The following is a 20,552-nucleotide window of genomic DNA, read 5'->3' as shown; positions in this document are numbered from 1 at the left end:
CCATCAGTTGTAGGGCCTCTTGATTGTTTCCATAGTTTGGTATTATGGACAGTGTTGCAATAAACATCATAGTGCAAGTGTTCTCTATTGTATCCTGACTTACATTCTTTTGGGTATATGCCCAGAAGTGATATGACTGGATCATATGGCAGATCTAGTTTTGGTGTCTTAAGGATCTCCATACTGCTTTCATAATGGTTGCACTAATTAACATTCCCACCAACAGTGTATAAGAGTTCCTGTTTTTCAGCATCCTTGTAAATATTTGTTGTTTCTGTTCTTGAAGGTAGCCATTCTAGCCAGGGTGAGATGAAATCTTATTGTAGTTTTGATTTGCATTACTTTAATGGCCAAGGAAGTTGAATACTTCTTCGTGTATTTATTGGCCATTTGTATCTCTTCCTTAGAAAATTCCCATTCAATTCATGTGCCCATTTCTTCATTGGATTGTTGACTAATTTTGAATAGACATAATTTTAAGAGTTATTAGGTCTAAGTCAAAGTGAAGACCTTCATATCTCATATCATAAATTAAATTCCTTCTCATTCTTTTTTTTCTTAGTGGTGGACTATTAATCCGTAATTAAATAATTTCTAATCATAGAAGAACAAATGAGTTAAAGTAATCAAATTAAGTGATTCACAGTTTCTAATTATTAAGCATCTGTTACATTTTTGTGAGTTAACTTTGTAGCCAATATTTTATGTGTAATATATAATACTAAAGAGATCATTATGAATACTATTAAGACATAGAAATGGAAACAAAAACATAGCCCATGCAAAAAATTTTCTTTGGGGAATTATAAGAAACAGAATTATAAACCAAGACACATATGCACATGTGTTATGGATATTGGTATATCTAAGGGAAAAGGAAAGGCTGGCTTTTACTGGAGATAAAGAAAGCTACATAAGGTATTTTCAAAGAAAGCTCATTGACACTTTCAGTGTATAGTACAGCTGGCATGCCCTGATTATCAAGTGGTTGCAACTGCTAGGTAAAACTAGTCTTAAAGTCACATCAGTTTGTTTGGTTATATTGGGTCTAAGAATAGCCATTTTAACTATGGGCAAGAATAGTTACTATTGTTTCACCATAAAATTGATGCATCATCAATGTATTTTACATTCCAAGTAACACCTATTATTTATGCCCATCTTTGAAACCATCTTCATTCCTATATCTTTCACTTAATAAATAGTCCTAGCAACATGGTCTATAGCAAATAGTACAGATTGTCACCTACTAGTTCACTTAGTTGGAAGGTGGTGTTAGTCCCATTACCCATCAGCTCTCAGCTCATTAGTAGCCTCAATCATGTTTATGATCTTAGTACATCCTACAATTTCAGAGCTCATAGTTGCCCAAATGCAATAGTATGTTTTTACTTTCATATGTGGGATCTGAGGGAAAATGATATTTCAAATAATTTTAATCAAGCATTCACTACTTATAGACTGTAGTAGCAAACTACTGTAGTAGTTTATAGTACTATAAACTACTTATAGACTGGAATGAACAACTTAAATGAAAAAAATGAAAAGTAAGTGAAGAAAGGAAAGAGTGATTGGCATATTACCTTTGAGTTAGTAAGAGAGGCTGCATTCTGATGTGTAGAGGAGGGTGGAGCATAGCTAAAAGCACAATGTTCCTCTAATTACAGAAGAGGAGAATATGTGGCACAGATGTACAAAAGCAAATTTAATCTTTCAGAAGTGAGTCTGAGTGGGATCAAAGAGAAGAAAGGTCATCATCTGGCAATGAAAGGAGTTGAGAGTGCTTGGAGATTTGAGGAAAGTGGAAAAGACAAAAAATGACAATTTAGGAGAAAATGAGAAAAGTAAATGTGGTGTGATTATTTTGCCGTTTCTTTTTCTTCTTTGTGGTATGTAAATGAGAACATGTAAACATTCTTATCATTTGAAAAAGAAAAATTTTAAAGATGAAGTGAAAAAAAAAGTATTTTTAATCTACTCAGATCTCTTTCATGTCTCCTAAATTCTTCCTTGGATACTTTAGGGCCGGATGTTATACATTTTGATAATCAGTTCAGACACCAGAAGAAAAAAAATCTAATAAAGAAGTTAATAATGCTGGCAGTTACAGCCTGGGAAATCTCTGCCTTCTCTCTCACCACTTCTACCTAGAGAAGTTGTTAAATATGGTAGTCAGTGCACAGGATGGACTCCAGTGATTACTGCCTCATTGCATTGACATTTAAGACTGATCTGTGTGACCAATAGAAACATGGAAGTGTGATTAACAAGGCTAAGTCATAAAAGGCAAAATGATTTCTGGTTTGTCTTTAGCATTTCTCACTTGAATCTCCCTCCATGCAGGGAGGAGATTCAAGTGGCTCCACAGAGAGGCCCATGTAAAGAGGAACTGAAGCCTCTTGGTAATAGCCAATAACAACGTGAAAGTTTTGTGACTGGATCAATGGAAAATGGATCCTTCAGTCTAATCAGATTTCCATGTACTATAGTCTCAGCAAATATCAGACTGCAATCTTAGGAAAGACATGAGTCAAAACTTCCCCTATTCACTTTGAAATCCCAACCAGAAAAACTGTGAGAGATAACAAGTTATTGTTACAACAATAATCATTGGAAAATCTATTGCTAAGATTCAGATAACTAATTAAAAAAGGAATGCATCCCAAGATACCTAACCTGGTAAGACTTCATGGTAAAGAAAAGCCCTGTAGCTCCCTGATTTTCTCTTTTCTTCAGACTGATGTTAAGTCTGTTGGAATTTGGCTCCCAGTAAGTTGGTCTCTCTCTTAAATTCTCATAGCATTTTTCCTCTACCACACATTTATTTTATGCCTTTTCCTAGACAGACTTGTCTTAGTCTTTGCCCTGATCTTTTGGGATTGTTAAAACAAAACAGCCCATGCTGGCAGTTTATAAACATGAGAAACATACTTCTCATAATTCTGTAGACTGAAGTCTAAGGTACCTGCATATTCAATATCTGGTGAGGCCCCCTTCCTCACAGGCTGTGCCTTCTTATGGTGTCCTCACATGGTGGAAAGGGCAATCGAGCTGCAGCCAGGCCTCTTTCATAAGGGCTCTAGTCCCATTCATGAGAGCTCCACAGTCACAACCTAATCACCTTCCAAAGACCCAACCTCCTAATTCAGTCATTTTAGGAATTAGGATTTTAGCACATGAATTTGAAGGAGGAAAAACCATTCAAATCAGCCCATAGCAGTACCCTTTGCAAAAAGTCTGCATGTAAAAATGCATTAAAATGCCATGATAGGATCAATTTAAATATACCACATAGAACACTGAGGAAAAGAATATTAAAAACCCATCACATAAAAATGATCTAGCATAATTTTGAAAAACTAGAAATATGGAGAAGATAAAATATAAACACAGTAAAATAGGTGTAGACAGAGTGTATACAGGATGTATCGATAGATGATATACATGATAGACTAGATTGATAGATGATAGGTAGATAGATAGATGCTAGATAGATAGATAGCTAGATAGAAAGAAAATAGATATGATAACCTTAGTACAGATTGACAGGAAGTCTAAGATTGTCAAGTAAGCACTGGAACTGATAAAATTGTAGACATTCCCAACTGCTAATACAACCCAGGGGAATAATCTGCTGAAAAAATGAATGTAAGCCATAAAGAGGAAGTGAAGTTATTAAATGCATTGAAACCAGTATTATGGCAAAGAACACACTGATGGCATAGCATTATTTTCAAAAAATTCAGGAGTTTTTTTTAATTTTAGAAAACTTTATTATAGCCAAGCATGGTTGTTCATACCTGCAATCCCAGTTACTTTGGCAACAGATATAGGTAAATTATGAGTTTGAGGCCAGCCCAGGCAATGTTAGTGAGACCCTATCTCAAAAAAGAAAATAAAAACAAAAAGACTGGGGTGTAACCCAAGTGGCAGAAGGTTTGTCCAACAAGCATGAGACTGGTTTCCATTCCTAATGCCAGAAAAATGAAAATAAATTTTCCTCCTATAAATATTTCAAGTTAAATACCTTTGACACCTGTACAATCTTCTCCTATGTTTTACCATCAAAATTTCTGAATACATTTTACTCATTTGGCAGATATATATTGAGCACCTACTGTATGTCAAGGACTATTGTAGCATTGGGAATGCAGCAGTGAATATGAAAGGCAAAGCTTCCTCCTTCATTGAGCACAAGGCTAGTAGAGGATTAAAAATCAATAAACAAACATGTATTATAGTATCAGGTAGTGTTAAGCACAATGAAGAAAAATTTTTGAAAAGGTAAGGTAAAACAAAATGATGGATAGTCTAGTTAAGAGAGCATGGTCAAAGTCTAGCAAAGTCATTTGTTATTTATTACATGTGAAGTGCATACAAATTTAATTCTCAACAGTTGAGTGCATGAACACTATTTACCTAGGTTCCAAACTGAGTTCAATTTGGTTTTGATAGCACCCTTACCTATCCCCTGTCCTGAATATTTACTGAGAAATTCAATCTTAGTCATTTTGCACAAGTTCTCTCCTTTTTTAGATTCATGCAAGGATCCATACTTGCTAACTTTGGAAAGCTTAAAGAAAGACCATAGAGTTACGCACCATGGATAGCCCAACAATGTTTGCATTCCTATGCTGCACAGGTCATTCAAGCATACATAGGATGTCATCTGGATCAACTCCCAGCTTGTTTTTTTATCACTGCAATTCCCAGGGTTCTACCACATAAATTTTGGTCCTGAAAAACCTAAGGGCTCCCTTACATGTTCCTGCCATTCCTGGGTGAGTACAGAAAAGGGAAGCAAATGCCTCAAATCTTAAGTTATTCAGTTCACAGCCGTTATGGAACTTACATGTCCCCAGCACTGTTCTTTCCTTTATTTCAAAACCAAGACTCTAGCCACCTCAGCCAATCCAATCGTACCTCCCCGAGACAGTTACCAATTCTCCGTAAGGGAAAAGTAACCCTTAAAGAAAAGGAGGGAAAAATAACAAAAATGAAAATACCTGACAAGTCAGTTTATCAGTCAGGTTATCTGCCACAAATAACAAAATAAAAATGGGTTAAATCAGCCTCCTCCATTCTTAATTGAGATACACAAGTCAGAGTAGAGGATTTGGTTATAGACATTGCCATGTGTATTTCCCTTAATTGTAACAAAATATTTGACAGAAATCACTTAAAGAAAAGAAGGCTTTACCACCACTACAAAAGATTCTTCAAGGAATTCTGCACACAGAAAGTGAAACCCAACTTAACCATAAAAAGACAGGCAGACCCAACAACAGGAAAAGAAAAAGCAAGAAAGTAGAGCATAACCTCAACTTAGGTACACACAATCAAACCTTCAAACAACTAAGACAACTAAATGACAGGAATCACCACATACCTATCAGTACTAACACTTAATGTTAACAGACTTAATTCACACATCAAAAGGCACTGCTTGAAGAAATAGATTAAGAAGGAAGATCCAACAATTTGTTGGATCCTAAGCATAGGCTTAGGATGAAAGGCTGGAAGAAGATTTACCAAGCCAATGGCCCCCGAAAACAGGCAAGAGTAGCAATACATATCTCTGACAAAGTAGACTTCAAACTTACATTGATCAAACGAGATAAAGAAGGACATTCCATACTAATAAAAGGGGAAATAGATCACAAGTAAATAATAATCATCAACCTGTATGTACCCAATGTCAATGTACCCAATTTAATCAAACATACCCTGAAAGACCTAAAAGCATATATTAACTCCAACACAGTGGTTGTGGGAGATTTCAACACCCCATTATCATCAATTGATAGGTCATCCAAACAAAATATCAATAAAGAAATCAAAGATCTAAAATATACAATAGAACAAATGAACCTACTTGATGTCTACAGAACATTTCATCCAACTTCTACACAATATACATTCTTCTCAGCAGCCCATGGAACCTTCTCCAAAATAGATCATATCCTAGGGCACAAAGCAAGCCTCAGCAAACATAAGAAAATAGAAATTTATACCGTGCATACTATCTGATCACAATGCATTAAAAGTAGAACTCAACAACAAAAGTAAAGACAAAAAACATGCAAACAGCTGGAAACTAAATAACTCATTACTTAATGAACAATGGGTCATTGATGAAATAAAAGAGGAAATTAAAAAGTTCCTGGAGTCAATAAAAATGAAAACACAACCTACCGGAACCTATGGGACACAGCTAAGGCAGTCCTGAGAGGAAAGTTTATAGCCATGAGTGCATATATTAAAAAGATTGAAAGATCCCAAATCAATGACCTAATGATACACCTCAAACTCCTAGAAAAACAAGAACAAGCAAATCCCAAAACAAATAGAAGGAGAGAAATAATAAAAATAAGAGCTGAAATCAACAAAATAGAAACCAAAAAAGCCATACAAAGAATTAATGAAACAAAAACCTGGTTCTTTGAAAAAATAAACAAGATCAATAGACCCCTGGCAAACCTGACTAAAATAAGGAGAGAAAAAACCCAAATTAGTAGAATTAGGAATGCAAAAGGGGAGATAACAACAAACACCATGGAACTCCAGGAAATCATCAGAGACTACTTCGAGAACCTATATTCAAATAAATTTGAAAATCTTAAAGAAATGGACAGATTTCTAGATACATATGATCATCCAAAACTGAATCAAGAGGAAATTAATCACCTGAATAGACCTATAACACAAAATGAAATTGAAGCAGTAATCAAGAGTCTCCCCAAAAAGAAAAGTCCATGACCTGATGGATTCTCTGCTGAATTCTATCAGACCTTTAAAGAACAACTGATACCAACTCTCCTTAAACTGTTCCACGAAATAGAAAGGGGAGGAAAACTGCCTAACACATTTTATGAAGCCAGTATTACACTTATCCCAAAACCAGGCAAAAATACCTCCACAAAGGAGAACTATAGGCCAATCTCCTTAATGAACATTGATGCAAAAATCCTCAACAAAATAATGGCAAACCAAATTCAACAACACATCAAAAAGATTATTCACCACGACCAAGTAGGCTTCATCCCAGGAATGCAGGGGTGGTTCAACATACGAAAATCAATAAATGTAATAAACCACATTAACAGAAGCAAAGACAAAACCACTTGATCATCTCAATAGATGTAGAAAAAGCCTTTGATAAGATCCAACACCATTTCATGATAAAAGCTCTAAGAAAACTAGGAATAGAAGGAACGTACCTCAATATTATAAAAGCTATATATGACAAACCTACTGCCAGCATTATACTTAATGGAGAAAAACTGAAACCATTCCCTATAAAATAAGGAACCAGACAAGGATGCCCACTATCTCCACTCCTATTCAACATAGTACTGGAATTCCTAGCAGGAGCAATTAGGCAAGAAGAAGGAATAAAAGGAATACAAATAGGTAAAAAAAACTGTCAAAATATCCCTATTTGCAGATGACATGATCCTGTATCTTAAAGACCCAAGACTCTACTCAGAAGTTTCTAGACATCATCAATAGCTACAGCAAGGTAGCAAGATACAAAATCAACATAGAAAAATCATTAGCATTTCTATACACTAATAATGAGCAAACTGAAAAAGAATGTATGAAAACAATTCCATTTACAATAGCCTCAAAAAAAATCAAATACCTAGGTGTAAACCTAACAAAAGATGTGAATGACCTCTACAAGGAAAACTATAAAATTCTGAAGAAAGAGATTGAGGAAGACTATAGAAAGTGGAGAGATCTCCCATGCTCATGGATTGGTAGAATCAACATAGTAAAAATGGCTATACTCCCAAAAGTAATCTACATGTTTAATGCAATTCCCATCAAAATTCCAATGACATTCATTAAAGAGATTGAAAAAATCTACCATTAAATTTATATGGAAACACAAGAGGCCATGAATAGCCAAGGCAATACTCAGTCAAAAGAACAATGCTGGAGGTATCACAATACCTGACTTCAAACTATATTACAAAGTAACAATAAAAACAGCATGGTACTGGCACAAAAACAGACATGAAGACCAGTGGAACAGAATAGAGGACCCAGATATGAAGCCACACAACTATAACCAACTTGTCTTTGACAAAGGAGCTAAAAATATACGATGGAGAAATAGCAGCCTTTTCAACAAAAACTGCTGGGAAAAATGGTTAGCAGTCTGCAAAAACTGAAACTAGATCCATGTATATTACCCTATACCAATATTAACTCAAAATGGATCAAGGATCTTAATATCAAACCACAAACTCTAAAGTCAATACAGAAAAGAGTAGGAACTACTCTGGAGTTAGAACTTTCACAACGAAACCCCAGCAGCACAGCAACTAAGAGATAGCATAGATAAATGGGACTTCATAAAACTAAAAATCTTCTGTTCATCAAAAGAAATGGTCTCTAAACTGAAGAGAACACCCACAGAGTGGGAGAAAACATTTGCCAGCTACACGTCAGACAAAGGACTGATAACCAGAATATATAAGGAACTTAAAAAACTTTATTCTCCCAAAACTAATGAACCAATAAAGAAATGGGCAAGTGAACTAAACAGAACTTTCTCAAAAGAAGAAATTCTAATGGCCAAAAAACACATGAAAAAATGCTCACCATCTCTAGCAATAAAGGAAGTGTAAATTAAAACCACGCTAAGATTCCACCTCACCCCTGTTAGAATAGCCATCATTAGCAACACCACCAGCAACAGGTGTTGGCAAGGATGCAGGGAAAAAGGAACCCTCTTACACTGTTGTTGGGAATGTAAATTAGTACAACCACTCTGGAAAAAAATTTGGAGGCTACTTAAAAAGCTAAACATTGATCTACCATTTGATCCAGCAATACCACTCTTGGGGATATACCCAAAAGACTGTGACACAGGTTACTCCAGAGGCACCTGCACACCCATGTTTATTGCGGCACTATTCACAATAGCCAAGTTATGGCAACAGTCAAGATGCCCCACCACTGACGAATGGATTAAGAAAATGTGGTATCTATACACAATGGAATTTTATGCCACCATGAAAAAGAACGAAATGTTATCATTCGCTGGTAAATGGATGGAATTGGAGAACATCATTCTGAGTGAGGTTAGCCTGGCCCAAAAGACCAAAAATCGTATGTTCTCCCTCATATGTGGACATTAGATCAAGGGCAAACACAACAAGGGGATTCGACTTTGAGCACATGATAAAAACGAGAGCACACAAGGGAGGGGTGAGGATAGGTAAGACACCTAAAAAATTAGCTAGCATTTGTTGCCCTTAATGCAGAAAAACTAAAGCAGATACCTTGAAAGCAACTGAGGCCAATTGGAAAAGGGGACCAGGAACTAGAGAAAAGGTTAGATCAAAAAGAATTAACCTAGAAAGTAACACACATGCACAGGAAGTTAATGTGAGTCAACTCCCTGTATAGCTATCCTTATCTCAACCAGCAAAAACACTTGTTCCTTCCTATTATGGTTTATTCTCTCTCTTCAACAAAATTAGAAATAAAGGCAAAATAGTTTCTGCTGGGTATTGAGGGGGAGGAGAGGGAGGGGGTGGAGTGGGTAGTAAGGGAGGAGGTGGAGGCAGGGGGTAGAAATGACCCAAGCCTTGTATGCACATATGAATAATAAAACAATGAAAAAAAAAAGAAAAGAAAGCTTTATTGTGGTTCACAGGGTCAGCTGCCTCAGCCCTGGTCATTTGGATCCACAGCTTTGGGCACAGGGTAAGACAGAGAATCATGCAAGAAGCATGTGTTACAGGCAGTTAACCACCTCATGGCAACCAGGAAGCAAAAAAGAGAGAAAAAGAAAGGAGAGACAGGGCTCCAAAGTCATCTTTAGAGGTACGTGCCCAACAACTTATTTTCTTTCTACTGGGCCTGGCCTCCTAAGGGTTCCATCATTTTCCTATAGCACCACAGACTGGAGACCACAACTTCAGCTTGTGAACCTTTAGGGGACATTTAATATTCAAGCCATAACACCATTTATTTGTATCAAAACAGTAATCTGAGTGAAGAATGGACCATAGCCCTAGGCTTAAGAATTTGCTCCCAAGGTAAGCTAATTTGCATGGCCTGTGGTAAGGGGGTATAAAGTTCCATGTTGTTTCTGAAGGTAAATGATTAAAATGGGAACTAAATGAAGTGCCAGAGAGCTTCAAGCAGGGTGCTATGGTTCGTTCTTGTAATCCCAGCTACTTGGGAGGCCATAGGAAAGAGGTGCACTGCCTGAAGCTGGCTCTAGGCAAAAAGTGAGAACCTATCTGAAAAAATAAGCTGAAAGCAAAAAGGGCTGAGGGTGTGGGGGCATGGCTCAAGAGGTAGAGCACCTACCTAGCAAGTGTAAGACTCTGAGTTCAAACCCCATTTCCAAAAACGAGTTTCGATACTCTGAGGTATAGAACAAAGTAGGAAAAGCCCATATAGCCAAATAAGTATGCTCAAAAAAGAAAAAACAAAACTTTGACTAGAAAAACAGGGCTTGGAATCAGGGGCAAGAGTACTTGTGTTGGAAGGAAACTGACAAGAATATTATTTTAGGTAAATTCTTGGCAAAGAAGATTGTTAAAAATGTAACAAGGAAATCAACTTGATTGTTTTATGTGAAGTACAAGGTGAATGTCAGACAAGGCGAACGAAGAGAAATAATATTGCATATCATGGCTCAGCTAAGAATGCACTTTGCAGGAGAAGCCTATAATCTCCAAATTATCAAGTGTGCACACATAGTCCACTGTTCTCAGGTCTCGTCGTGCCAGTGAGGACCAGAGTCTTGATATGGTACTCTGTGATGGTGCTTCAAGGAAGAGCCCCATCATTATGATAGGCTTCTTACAGTGCGTGTTTATGAATAGAATTGGGTACGAGGTATAAAAGGGATAGGAATTAGGCATCAGATAGCAAAGCAATAAATAGTACTGCAAACAGTTGTCTGAGAAATTGTACTTAAGCTACAAAAGCAGTGTTTCTCATGCACGTTTTTCATTATTGCCTCCTGCAAGAAACCATTACAGACACTTTCATCCTAATCACATACCTGATAAAATTGCAATGCCAAAGATACATTCTATTTAGTTATTACTCCATGTATACCTGTGCTTTACACTTAAAAATAATAAGACTTTTTAACCGCTTTCAAGAACCAGTTTTTATCCCTTTGGGAATAGCATCACTCCAGCTGAGATAACATGTCATAGAGAGAGAGGATAGAGTCTCTCCCATTTGAAGGAAAATTGGCTCCAATTCCTTCCATTTAAGGAAAAGTACTCGTTGTGGTCCTTATTTCTGAAGAAACCTGAACTTCTAGGGTTATTCAGCTTAAGAAATTATGCTTTTCTTTGTCTCTTAAGTATTTATCAAATAAATAAACATTCAAGACTGTGAAAATTAGAAATAAAAATTAAATTGTTGATTCTGGTTATTACAGGTTTTGAGATTGTATTGGCTGTCCAGTGGTGGTTGTAAAATTCTTTAACAAGTGCTCTTAAGATATTGAGTTAAGCCGAATGTGGTTGGCTCATGCCTATAATCCTAGCTACTCAGGATGCAAAGATCAGGAGGATCATGGTTTGAAGCCAGCCCAGGCAAATGGTTCACCACGCCCTATCTTGAAAAAACATATCACGTAGAAAGGCTGGTGGAATGGCTCAAGTGGTAAGAGTACCTGCCTAGTGACTGTGAGGCCCTGAGTTCGAACCCCAGTACCACTAAAAGAATAAAGATTTTGAGTTAAGTAAACACTCTTGGGACACTGCAACTTCATTTTTATACATTTTAAGAAAATAATGTCCATTACAAAGATATATAGACCAATTTTAGATAGAACAGCACAAAATTGGAAATAGTAAAATGTTCAATAGCAGAATTGATAGATACACTGTGTTATGTGCATGGATCAAAAACTGCTCAACAAAACTCAACTATCTGTGAACGAAAACAACATGGACAAATTTCAGAATCACTGAGCCAAAAAGCCAGACACAAAGGATCCATGATGTATGATGCACATATATAGTATCTGTAATATACGACATATGGTTCCATTTATATGAAGTTCCAGTCCAGGCAACACTAGAGAGTAAGATAGAAAGCAAAATAGTGATTGCCTAGTGCAGGTGGTGGATTGATAGCAAATGGCCATGGAGGATCTTTATGAGATGATGAAAGTTTTCCATGACTTAACATCATTTGTCAAGCTGTGCACTTAAGAACTGTATATTTTACTGTATAAAATATGTAACTCAAAGATAAAACAATATTGCTACCAAACTGATGTTGTCAGCAAGTGCAATGCAGTCTTCATGGTGGTGCAATCCAGTTTTAGTTTCAAAGTAACTTTTTCTGCCAAGAGGAAAAGAGACCATAATTACTATTGTAGCAGCATTATAGAGAAAGCTGACAGAGCAGTCCAGGATGCTATAGATAAGACAAAGCTGCCAAGTCACACTTTCAGACAGAAGATATTCCTGACTTAACAAACAGAGCAGGCACATGCTTTGTGCAAGGGGATGAGCCAAACCACCCCAAAAGCTGAACACAAAGTGAACTTTGATATCTTATAGCTTCCACATAAAAGAGCCATCTGACATAGTAATTCAGGTCATGAAATGAGGATATCGTATCCCAACAGAAAATGGCAAGGGGGAGGATCCTTCACTCAGAAAAAAGGGCAGATTCAGCATCTGCAGCACTAGATAGAAAGGAGGGTTCAGTCTCAGTGAGAGCAAAGGTTATGACTTAATTTAGGAGGTATGGAGGATTGACATTTCTTCAATGACGAGGAACAATGAACTTGTAAATAAATCTACATTCATGTGAATAAAACTATACAAAATAAATTTGACATGATAAAGCATTCACTTTCTTTACATTCTTTTAAATAAGTTCATTTTATTTCATTGAACAGTTTTCTTTTTTTCTATAATAAAACAACCTCTGTAGTCACTGTCGCACAATTACAAGAACTGAGTGCACTTTATCCATTAATTTTATCCGGATGTGGTAAGACTATTCTTTAAATTATAAAGCATAGTTACTTCTTCCCTGAAATGTATACTAGTTTGACAATTGGACTGAATCTGAGGCAGGAAGGTAGAGCAATGTGCAGAGAGAGTGAAGTTTGTGGAACTGATCTGTAATGTAGCAAAGATTTAAATAAGCTCCACACCAAATCTGATAGATTTTCATAACAAAATCAGATCCACATCAAATGTGCTTTGTTAGCATATTGCAGACAAAATAAAAGGAGATACAGAAGGAAACACAAATGTAGTATATAGATCTAGCAGTTTAAATTAAATTAAAACCATTTGAAACATGATGCATAAATGCAATCATTGTATGACAAATGCATTTTACATATACATGCCTCTTACCACTTTCATTCTGATTTTTATTCTCAGTTTAGGCAATGTAAAATGAAAATTGATCAGACTCTTGAACAAAAGGCTTTCCTGTTGTTCAAAGAGAATGAAGCAAAGCTGAGATCTTCATGAAGCACAACCAACCCTCAAGTCTGTAGGAAACCTAAATTTGAACCAGAAATGTGTTGTTGTTTTTTGTCTGTCTGTATTTGTTTATTTTCTATTAGAACCAATTTAAAAGCCTACCAAAACGTTGGTCAATTTTTATCTGTCCAAGTATGTGTGAAATAACTATTATTATGGTTGAAAAAAAGTATAGATGCATACAAGAGATATTGGTGGCCATTTTCTCCACAAAAAGTTGTAATAGCAGCTTTATGTAAGGAAATGGACCTTGGTTCTTTCAAAGTACTACTTAGGAATTCTTTCAGGGGACCATCAACATTTATATGATGTGTAAAGGAATTTTATACTGGAAGGCAATACACAAGTAGGTGAATGCACTCTAAGGTTTAGGATCAGGTACACAAGCTCTTATATGTTGACCCTGCTACTCTTCAGTTGGGCAAAATTACATCTGCCTTTTCTAAAAAAAATTTAAGGAAAAATATAATATTCCTCATAGTGTATATGATCTTGAAGAACATATAAGCTAGCATAACAAAATTACCTACCACACATTTATACCCAGACATACTGTGTTCCTAAATTAATTTTCTGTGGCTGCCTTAACAATCTTGGTGGCTTAAAATAACAAAAGTATTTCCTTACAGTTCTTGAGGCCAGAGGTTCAACATCAGTGTCACTAGCCATTTTGTCTCCACAGACTCTATCCTCTATCAGACTACTCTTTATCTCCACAGACTCTAGCCTCTTTCACCATCTGGTGGCTTCTGCCATTCCTTCACTTGGATCCACGCCACTCTACTTTCTGCTTCCATCTTCACCAAGCCTTCTCTCTGGTGAATGTCTTCTTCTTTCCATTTCTCTCTTATAAGGACAACTGTGATGGGTTAGGCCACCCAGATAATGCAGGGTGATCACTTCATCTCAAGGTTCTTAACTTGATTCATTCTGCCCCCTTCTCTTTTTTTTTTAATTGTTGTGCTGGGTGGCAGTAAATGGTATCATTTACAAAGGTTCTTACAATGTATCAAATATATCGAACTTGAATTCATCCCCTTCACCACTCTCCTTTATCCCCCTTCTCCTGATTTCTGGATCAGTTTCAACAGGTATCATTTTTGCACTTACACACATGTGTATACATTATTTGCACACACACACACATATCCTGAGCAGAACCTGTTCTTCCCTCCTGTTCTCTGATTATGTAGAAGAAAAAACAGAAAAGATAAAAAGAGAAATATGATGTTTTTGCTAGTTTGAAATAAAGGTAGCTACATAAGGAGTTTTCTTGTGTTGTTTCCATGCATATATATATAGTACAACCCCAAGTAGTTCATCTGTTCAAATCTTCACAACTCCTTGGTCCACTTCCCATGGTTGTCCCGGCCAGTTTAAGATTTCTGTATTCATTCCTGTATTGTGAGCACATCAACCTCATTCAAGGTTTTGGTATTATCCTTCCCTTGCCCTATTCCTCCCATGTGTGGCCTCTCCTTGGTGTAACCTGTGTCCCAAAATTTTGCTGCATTTGTTTTAGATCTATAATCCACATATGAGGGAGGACTTGTGGCTTGTGGCCTTCTGTGCCTGACTAACTTCACTTAAGATGATGTTCTCCAGTTCCATCCATTTACCTGCAAATGACACAATTTCATTCTTCCTTGTGGCTGAGTAAAATTCCATTGTGTATAAATACCCCATTTTCTTGATCCATTCGTCAGTGGTGGGGCATCTTGGCTGTTTCCATAGCTTAGCTGTTGTGAATAGTGCTGCAATAAACATGGGTGTGCAGGTGCCTTTGTTGTAACCTGACTCACATTCTTTTAGGTATATCCCTAGGAATGGTATTGCTGGGTCCTTTGGCAGATCTACTTTTAGTTTTTTAAGCAGCCTCCATATTATTTTCCACAATGCTGGTATTAGCTTATACTCCCACTAGCTATGTATGAAGGCTGTTTTAATCCCTGCATCCTCATCAACATCTGTTGTTGGTGGTGTTCTTGATGGAAGCTATTCTAACAGGAGTCAGGTGGAATTTTAGTGTGGTTTTGATTTGCATTTCCTTTATGGCCAGGGGTAGTGAGCATTTTTTCATGTTTTTTTTAGCCATTTGGACTTCTACCTTTGAAAATGTTCTATTCAGTTCAGTTCTCCATTTCTTTATTAGGTCATTGTGGGTTTTTTTTGGAATTTAGTTTTTTGAGCTTCCTGTGTATTCTGCTTATCAGTCCCTAGTCTGATGTATAGCTAGCAAAGATTTTCTCCCATTCTGTGGGTGGCTTCTTCAATTTATAGACCATTTTTTGCTGTGCATAAGCTTTTTAATTTCATGTAGTCCCATTTGTTAATCCTTTCTTTTAGTTGCTGAGCTGCTTGAGTTATATTGAGGAAGTTCTTGCCTATGCCTGTTGCTTCCATTGTATTCCATACTCTTTCCTATACTAGTTTCAAGGTCTCAGGTCTGATTTTAAAGGTCCTTAATCCACTTTGAGTTGATACTGGTACAGGATGACAGGCATAGATCTAGTTTCAGTTTTCTGCTGGTAGATATCCACTTTTCAGAGCAACATTTGTTGAAGAGGTTGTTTTTTCTCCATCATATGTTCTTGCACCTTTGTAAAAATAGGAGGGCATACCTGTGTGAGTTTCTATTTAGGTTCTCTATTCTGTTCCACTAGTGAAAAGATCCTTTTTCTAAATAGGGTGACATTTGCAGGTTCCAGGAATTAAATTGTGCTCATATCTTTGGTGGGGTGGGGCCATTTTTTACCCATCATAAAGCTTAGTAAATGTTAAGATGTGCTCTCTCTCATATAAGAATGGCTTTGAATATGGCTTATTCTATTAGTGTTTATCATGTGGATATGAGGAAAAATAATTTTGTCCTGTCTGTTACCTGAAGCTATATTTGTGAGACTGGCTTATGAACAGTGAGTGCAGAAAACATTTATTTTCACCATGACTGGAAATACCCAAATGCCAAAGAAAATTTTAGGAATTTTCTTTTGCAGGTATCAGATAGTTATATTAAAGCAAAGAGAAATATTAAGATTACTCTGTCAAAAATTAATCATTCCAACTAATTACAGCATCAAGAGAAATATTTCTCAAGTAATGAGTTTATATGTTTTCTGTGATACTTACATTTGTACAAAAATATGGAATGTTCACACATTTAGGTGTTTGAATTTAGTGTCTATAGAAAACAAAACCAGAAAAATGTTGAGACTTTCAAAGTAGGACACATGTGTAAAACAAAACATGGTGAAAGTACCTAGCTTGGCATATGGCTGAGAGTGAAATTACAAAGTGATATGGTGAGATACTGGAATTTCTTTTTTTTTAAAAAAAGCAGTGAAAAACTGTTAGCTAATGCATTATTAATTTCTCGAAAAACTTCTCACTAAAATACACTAAATGCAAAAATTTTTGCACACAAATATATGATAAAGCTTCTTCCTAAGTCCATCAAAAAGGATGATTTTTTTTCTAAAGCTGTAGGTTAGACATCTTGAATATTAGACTTTCAAAATACTTCTACATAATTATTCATGAAATTCTTTCACAAAACAAGTCTAAGATTTTTTAAGGAATGTTCACATAATTACAGCAAACAAATAAGGCAATAGGGATCTCAAGCTGTATCTTCCTTCACCCAAGTAGAAAGCATTGAAAATGGAAAGTAGAATGGGAATTACTTTCCCTCTTTTCATAATGCACTTTTCCAATAAAAATTAGCATTTTATGCTATGCCATCAGTGTCTCCTACAGGTAATCTCTAACCTGAATAGTTCTTTCACTCTTCAAATGTTCAACTCCACAAACACTAGCCTAGCCATACTACATTAGTCATGAATCTTTTGGACAATGTAAGTCACTACAGAATGCACACATAGATGTTTAGAATTCATAATTATTTATATTATGATCCCATTTGATTCTTATAGCAAAAGTATATAATAAGTTTGTTAGATTGAAAAGCATATAGGGATAGACAAAGAGATGGCTCACTGTCAGCACAAGTTTATTCAGGAGAAGAAACCTGTGGTGGGGATCTCCAGCAAGAGAACTAGAGCTCACTGCCACTTACAGACTGGGTGCCTTATAGGAATTGAAATACCTGGCAAAGGTTAGGGAGGAATTTTTCCGCTTGTCCATTGTTCATTGCTATGGGTAGTCAAGGAACTGGGTCTTGTATTCTGGTACAGGTGCTAGGAAACAAAATACTGCCCTTAAATGGCCTATCTCTATAGGAGTCAAACAACTCTAGGGTCAAGCAGAGTTTAAGATGGCCTAACTGATGTTAAGTTGATACCTAACAAGGTTCTGTTACATAAATCATATTTACTGAGGAAGATAGAGCTTATTGAATAACTTGTTAAAGCTTATTGAATAACTTTAACAAGTTATTCAATAGAACATGAAGTTATTCTTTAGAATATGAAGCAAACAAAGATCTCAACCCAGATCTCCTTATATTGAAGTTATTCCCCACCACACACACACTGTGTTCCTTCTGTGCTGTTGGTATATGTTACTACATTGCATCTCAGCCCTTTTTCCCAGGCCGATTTTTCATATTATTAGTCACAATAAATATGCATTTTCCAAAACAGTGGATTATTTACAACATTTATTTAGGGAGAAACATTTTATCTAACAGAAATGTCACAGCATTTACTAGGAAGAATTACTTAATTCCTCTGTCAATTCTGGCTTCTCCCACTCAGTGTAGTGAATGTGTAAATGTTGTCTTCCACAAATAACTTATGATCTGCTAGAAGATATTGTATGATGGCATAATCCCTGACATGTGCTCACACAGAACTGAGCACCAGGCAAGAGTCCTGTTATTCTTACAGCCTCTAATAACATGCCTGTATTGTTGAAGTTTCTTCACAAACATGACCTATAATCTTTGCAACAACTTCGCAAGATAAATATTATGATGGAGACATTGAGACTCAGAGAGGTTGACCTTCATCCTTGAGGCACATGGCATATAATGAGAGAAAAACATCCCAAGGTCAGAGATTCTTCCCTTAAACAGTAATCAAATCCAGTGGTCTCTGATTGAGGGTATGAGTTTTACCTGATTCATATAATCAGGAATGCCAAAAAGTTAGGAATTTTTAATTCTTAAGATTCTCTAGTTTAAAGAATTCCTATATTGGACACAAATTTGAGTGAAAGCAACTTGTGTAAATGGAAGAGTCACCTTCTACAGAATAAGCTGTGAACAGGCTGCCTAAAGAACTCTTGAGAATGCAAACAGTAGAACAATTCAATTGACTACCCATGTGACCGCGGTGGTGATAGTGGAGAAGGAGCTTCAGCAGAGACATCCTGCCCTCTCCAGACTTTAATTTAAAGTAGAAAAAAAAAAGGGTCCTAATTCCCCCAACATGACAGATTCTGTACTCCTGATGAATTCCCAGACTTTAACTATGTCTTTATGTGGAAATAAAACTTAGAAGCCACATTCATGTGTGCCATCATTTGTCCTCCATCTTGCACTTACGTAAATAACTTTCATAAATTGTCTGCAAATGAAGTGGTGAAATTAATGAATTCACCCATAATCCAAATGTTATTCTCAACAGTACTTTCATTTAATCCAGCTTTGAACCTTGCCTATCACATAATATGTTGTCTTCTTGTCTCATCAAGGATATTCTACTTTAATTTGATTATTCTTAGTAAGTTTTCTAAAACTGATGTCAAACACATTTATGAAACTGTTTTTTTAAAAAAAGTACCCATATAGAATTACAGCCCTTGAGAGCTAGACAGGACTTTTTTATGGAATCCAGGCCAGTGTCTAGAACAATCAGTTCCACCTCTAGGGTATGCATAACCCCAAGCAAATGCATTTTGTGAGGCTTCTGTCTATACAACAATTTTATTAAAATTTTATTATAAAATTCATGGAACACTGTTAAATATAGCTATTTATTGATGCTAATGTAGAACTTAAATTTTTGTTTATTGTCATTAGGTGGACATAAAAATCCTTCATAGTACCCAAGTAACTTTTCATCCTCTTTCAACTTCATAAACTCTGTGTGCTCTATATTGTGAAATATGTTTTTGTTTGTGACTAATTTCACATCTCCCACCTCCCAGAAATATTGTTATTTTCCACAATGTCATGGATTTTTGAATTGGATTGTATTTAAATTTATTATCTCTATATGAAAATTATTATCTGTGAAGTTCTCTAATATCATTTATTTAGTACTAATTACCATGTCCCATAATGTGACATTATCTATTGAACTAACCATGGATAATGACTTTCCCTGGCTCTCTCAAAAGTTATTACTGTGAATTATTAATAATTACCCAAAACTGCAAATTTTATCCAGATCAAACAGAAAAATATAAATAGGAATTCGCTTTCTGGTAATGTTAAGTTTGCAATTCAGAATTTTATATAATATAATGAAAAATAGCATATCACCAATAGCACATTTTTTTGATAGTTGTGAGTTTTGAACTCTGAGTCTTGGGTTTGATAGGCAGGTGCTCAACAACTTGAGCTACTCCTACAGCCCTTTTGTGCTTAGTTATTTTTCAGGTAGGGGTCTTGTGTTTTAGCCTAGGGTTTGGCTCAGACTGAGATCCTACCTATGGCCTCCTGCATAGCTGGGACTGAGGTATGCACCACAAGGCCACCTCATTGGTTGAGATGGAATGGAGTGTTGCTAACTTTTACCCAGGCTGGTCTTTTTAAAAATTATTTCATTGTTTTTACATGCACTTACATGTATATGTATTTGGGCCACCTCCCCCCTGCCACAACCCACCTCCAGGCAGAACCTGTTTGGCCCTTTTGTTCTCAAATTTTGTTGAAGAAAAAACATAAAAGATAATAGGAAAAAGTGGCATTTTTGCTAGTTTGAGATAAGGGTAGCTATACAGGGAGATTCTTTGTGTTGTTTCCATGCATATGTGTATTATAACCCAAATTGGTTCATCTATACCAGATTTCTTCACTACTTCCTAGTCCCCTTCCCATAGTGGCCTCTGCCGGTTCAAGGTTACTATATTTGCTCC

Source organism: Castor canadensis, chromosome 13, assembly GCF_047511655.1.
Source record: "Castor canadensis chromosome 13, mCasCan1.hap1v2, whole genome shotgun sequence".
NCBI classification, from domain to species: domain Eukaryota; kingdom Metazoa; phylum Chordata; class Mammalia; order Rodentia; family Castoridae; genus Castor; species Castor canadensis.
This window is presented reverse-complemented; position numbering follows the sequence as displayed.